The sequence below is a fragment of the Brienomyrus brachyistius genome, chromosome 10, assembly GCF_023856365.1.
Source record: "Brienomyrus brachyistius isolate T26 chromosome 10, BBRACH_0.4, whole genome shotgun sequence".
In the NCBI taxonomy this organism is placed as follows: Eukaryota; Metazoa; Chordata; class Actinopteri; order Osteoglossiformes; family Mormyridae; genus Brienomyrus; species Brienomyrus brachyistius.
In genome coordinates this window covers 24,327,584-24,333,583 of record NC_064542.1, presented here as the reverse complement: position 1 = coordinate 24,333,583, position 6,000 = coordinate 24,327,584, and positions in this window count along the sequence as shown.

Genomic DNA, 6,000 nt, shown 5'->3' with positions numbered 1-6,000 from the left:
ATTCCCTTATTTTAAATACTATAACCCTATAAGGTAACAAAATATAAAAGAAAAAAGAAGATGGTGGATTGGTGGCCCTGGGGCTCGGGATCTGTCCGAGCAATTGGAAGGTTGTTGGTTTGAATCCCGCTCTTACCCTGCAATGGCTTTGTCCTAAGAGACTAGTGGTATGTCACACTGGTCCATTCGGACTGGTGTGGTGCTGAGGTGTCACCTGCCACAAGGCTGCACTCTAAGGGGGTGTGGCAGGTACAGCAACACGCTGTAATCAGCACATGCACCTTCCCTCTCTCATTGTCTTTTTGATGTTTTCTTTTGAGGTGGTTAAAAAGGTTCGTCCTGTTGCCATCCACCATGCAAGCCTTGTATCTACAAATTTTGCAAATAACTGGTGGTTTTCAAATATAAACATTTTACATATCACTAATGTTGAATTCTTTTTCAGGGACCAACTGCTCCGTGTTGTTCATGCTGTTACACTGCCAAACCGGGAATGTGTTCCGTGATCCACATTGCATGTTGGGATGTGGGTATCAATTTCTATTACCAGTTTCTTGGTATGTCAAAAACCAGAGAACTGCAACTGATAGTATGTGAACTGTAGCACAATAATAATGATCTCCATGTAAAGGCAGATCATGGGGACATTTTGATCATTCATGATCTAATATCATGCATCGCTATAGCTTGAGGCATAATCTAGGTAGCATTAGCTATAAGACTGCACTGCCTGTCCATTGCAGGGCACATAATTACACACCTAATCATACACTTTGAACAATTTTGAAAAACTATTAACCTGCCCGTCAGGAGGGGACTTTAATACACCTGCACAGTCCAGGGAAAAGGTGCAAACTTCATACACACAGAGCGGAGGTGGTCTGGCCTTTTCACTGGATGGTCTATTTATCTTCTTACGCTGAATATATAAACCTTGAAGACTCCCAGCCAAATCACATCTCGTTCTCTCCAGTTGACTCATTGAGTAGGAAAATCCAAAGTCACTGTATGCATTTATGCCAGGATGTGCAGTGACCTGGCGATAATCTGCATATGAAGTCACATTCAGTGCCCACATCTACCCCTGTCTGTCCACTTCTTGCATATGTTTTCTCTGCATGTGCATTTGGTAAGAAGATTTCTTTGAATATAGTGTTATCCACAACTGCGACGGGCTGCCCCCCCATCCTGGGTTGTTCCCTGCCTCGTGCCCATTGCTTCCGGGATAGGCTCCGGCCCCCCCGCGACCCAGTAGGATAAGCGGTTTGGAAAATGGATGGATGGATGTTATCCACAATATTGTGTTATACCTTGTGAGTGGAGGCATTTGTTAATTTGCCTAAATAGTGTAGTTAGTAAGAAACTGCAAGCTCGTTATGCATTATCTGCCCTGGACAAAAGGTTTGCCAAATAAATACATTTATATGTACATTGAAAGTGCCCTGGGTCATTCCTGTTTGGTATTGTGTGAAGCGGAGAAAATTAAATACCGAACCAGGCATAATTTGCTCCATGACGGTCAGCCATTGTCCGTAAACCTTACAGTGTGAGTGTTTTATGCGATGGGACAGTCTGGCTGATGACCAGTCCTCTAGAAGGCTGAGAAAGGCTGAACCAAACCATTAGACAAATTAGCTTCCACTCTGGAGGTTTGGGGCAGTATCAGACTGCAACAAGCCTCATTATTTTCTGCCATGTGTGTCAAGAGATTTATTGGTCTTGGTCTTAGGCTTGCTACTGTTTGAATCTATTGCAAAAGAAAGCAGAGATAGTGTGTTTGATTTAGGATGTCTGTCTGTGGAGCCGGAGAGCCGGAGAGCCGTTTCTCTTTTATATATACCTTATGCACATATACTTTGCTCCATTTGTTTCAACTAAGTCCATCGACAGTAGGCAGCAAGTCTTGTGTGAGATTTATAGACCCTTGGGCAATGCAAAGGCTGGTGGATGACTATTTTTACAGCTGAATCATCTGGAACATCTACTTCTGTACTTATTGCTTGTTCCTGGCAAGGACAAAACAGCTATATTCTCAATATTCTCCTTTACGCTCCCACATCCAAGCATTTTGAACGCAACTGAGGATAAGTCACCTAAGCGATGATGTTGGGGAAATTATTTGTAATACTGTTTTTTTTTTCTCTTGTTTCAAGGTTGCCAATGAAATATCTAACTGTGGTTGCTATGGATAATTAATGCGTGGGAGAATGTTATCATTGGGTGCTGTACTGTTTAGCTTTGCTAGTTTGCCAGCATAAATCTCAAAGGATTTTAAAGTGCCAAAGTGGACACAATAATAATAATAATAATAATAACAACAACAAATAAATAAATAGAAATTAAATAAACAGTTCAATTTAATAATTTTAATGAAGAGTTTCAGAAAATGTAGGAAAATGTTTTATCGGCTTTAATTTCCCAGTTTGATAACGTATGTCAAGGGTGCCTGTTACTGGAATATGAATGTCGCCTGACATCGTCACGGTTACAGTCATGTCTCTCTGTGTCTGCAGTTTGCTTGGGCTGCCGCGCGAGTGAAGTGTGCACAGATATGCACCTGTGTGTTTTTATAGCAAGTTATATTATGCAGAAGACCTCAAACCTGACAGAACTTTAACTTATTGTACTTAACGTCAAAGTCATTTTGTTTTTTTAAAAGTATTAAAACTTTGATTATTGAGAAAACCGAGCTGTAGGCAGTTAGCTAATTAAAGCTACATTGCGCTCTATGGAGATGTCCGGCGTAAGCGGAAAATGTTTATTTTGCATCTTTATCACTTTTGGGTTTTCTGTTTTCGTTTCATGGCAACACATGCCTGTACATTGTTATAATCTGCGCTATAAATAATCAACCTGCTCTTTGCATTGCAGCATACTTTTATAGACAAATCAGTCTTTTTATGTATTCATTAATCACACTCCAACTGTGATTAAATGTCTTTTTCAGAGGAGAACATTACCTACAACCGCAACCATTAATAATAATCACAGAGTCGAAGGATAATCAAAGGTGAAACTTTTTTTCCCTATTATCCGTTTTACTTATGGAGGGCAGGTGCTGTATGGAGTGTGGTACCGGATGCACGTCATGCTGAGAAGACAACATCCAAGCAGCGGAAGGCATGATTCACCACAGTGCCTGCATCTCCGCAGCCTCCAGACATAATTAAGAATAAAGGTCTGAATGAGAGGTGCAAAAAGGAAAAGGTTATTCAAATCAATTCCCCAACATATTAAAGCTGTCTGTTGTTATTTCTGCATGTTTTCTGCAGGAGACGAATCGAATTGTCAGCAATGAACTTTGCCATATTGGCTGTGAAATCTTCCCCAGCAGTTTCTTCCTGCTTTAAGATGTCTTTTCCACATTACTTGACAGGCTCATGCAATAACTCCTTCGCAGCCGAGAGGGTGGAAAGAATAGCCACAGATCTGACTTCGATTACCCTGGGGTGACCCCTTGCTCATTAGGTCTGCATGTGTGACTGTCTCACCTGTCAGGAGTCTCCAAGGACGAGGAGCTGACAGAACCTCAACACTCGAACCACGTGTTCAGCATTTCTCCTACGCCAAAGTACTTATTTTATCGCAAGTCCTGAAAGCACACACACGGAAGGAATCAGGCTTCACGGTAGGTCAGATTTACAGCATGCTGTCGATATCCGCCCGATTAAACACAGAGGGGAGTTGTGATTGACAGCACACAACAATCCCACCCACTGTGAGCTCATTTCACCATTTAAATCGAGTAACTCATTTGAAGAACAAACTTCTAAGCAGCCAAGCTATAAATTGTACAAAGGACATAAACGTAGATTCCAGTATAAAATATTCTTGTTATTATTTATTATTATTATTATTATTATTATTATTATTATTGTTGTTGTTGTTTATTATTATGTTGAACCAAATTGCCCATAGGTGTGCATGTGTGAGTGAATGGTGTGTGAATGTGACATGCGATGGGTTGGTGCCCCAGGGATGTTACAGAAGATGGATGGATGGATGGGTGGATGAATGGATAGATAATGCAGAACCGCCAGGATTTGCATATCCCAGCATGCTCATGGGCAATGACTTTGAGCACCTTATATGTTATGTTGCTGTTCATATTTGTTGGTACTCTCCCATTGTAACGTGTGTGTTTGCCTGTGTCTTGCATGAACCCTGTTCGATCCTCGCGTGTCTGTAGCATCATATAAATTACCCACCATGTGTGAGCTTTACTGTTCGGCACCTGACCCTCCTGTGTTTCCACGCGTGGTGCTTGGTTCGATGCTCACTGGGTGCCTGTGTGAGCCTGTTAAGGTTCAATGGAAGAGCCCTGTTCTTCCCTGCAAGCGACTGTCCTGCTTGTACGCCGCTGCCACCATGCCTCCATCTGTCTGCTCTTACTATATATACATGTATGTGTATGTTCTGTGTATGTAATGGTGCAGCTTGTAAAACATGATGCACTGCAGGCCTGTGCCTCCTGCTGCCCAGGGCAGCCTGCAGACGTCCGCAAGCCCTCATTACCTTGGCGAGGAGAAGCGGTGTGAACGTGAATGAACATATATACATATACAGATAGATATACTCAAATCAGCAGGGCTCATAAACTGCCTACTCGTGAAACAAATGTTATACATAGTGAATATAAAAAGCCATTGACTGTGTTATCAATGGGTAGATTTCAGCTGTGCTGCCTCAGACATGCGGCACATATCTTAGCTCTCAGAGATGATGTTCTTTTCATTCTGTTTTCTCTTTGATCTTCAGCACTCCGGGGTACGGATTCCTCTATGCTATTTAATTTTAGTTTTTCAATAATATTTTGATGTGCTCATCCAAAGAATAATTTAGGTGTAGGTGCTACCCTGAAAGCTTATTCCTTTTTAGCATGAATACTGGTACTGGAGCACACACACGCACGCAGCTTTTCACATGTTAAAGATACATGGATTTTGAGAAAATATTGATTGTATTATCTGTGTGTCCCACCATCCATGTCCTTCAGCTGGTAACAGGCACCTCTTGGAACAAACCAACGACTCTCCAGCCGTTCTCAAGGAACTTATTTCTAAGTTTATTTCATGCATTTCTTGTTGCCTGTAATTATTCTGCTGCCCCTGATATTAATAGGGTCACAATTGATTCATTTCATGGTGCTTATATGAATAAATCTTTAGCTAATTTCATGTAAGTTTTTGATCCAGCGTATTGCAGCAAAGTGAATATTCTGCTGTGTTTATCTGCAGCACCCTAAACACGGGAAGCTCAGACCATCTGCATGCAACCTTGAAGTACCGACGGAGCAGTTTGCCAAGGATAAATCTCACTTTTTATTCCGCACAAATTCCTTACATCTTTGTTCTTATTCTCTTTGCACATTACTGACAACAAAGGAAGTCAGTGTCCAGTGGTTTGTCACGAAATCCCCTCCAGCTCACTGGAGACCACTTCTAATTCAGCACTGGCTTCGTATTCCCACATCAACGGTACGACTGGAGTCTTACGTACATGTCAATTAGCAGTAGTGATGGCAAAACTTCACATATTTGCAAAAGCAAACCTGGGCCAAAATGCCAAAACACACTAACGTGTCAAAGAGTGCAATGAGAAATTCCAGACAATCACAAAAACATTGACTGAAGGGAATGACCTGGTAAATGCAATGCACTCCGATCTATTACCATTGGAGAATTTTAATGAATTGAATAGGGTACTTACTAGGCTAAGACACACACTCTATTTTTCTGCTTGGAAGCACAAATAAGCAATAAAACCAGTGACTGGCACCATAATTTGTGAAATGTATCATACATATTTGATCTGTTATTGGGGCTTTTGTCTCCTTCCACATGCAAATCCAGATTGGTTGATTATGCATTTTTCTCCAGTAATTTTCCTCCTCTCAGGATCTGATTGCCATCTCGTCATTTAAAAGTTGTGGTGCCACTGTAGTTTGACTGGCTGCACTATTGTCGTGCTTACGAACGAGAAACGGATCCATATTATATG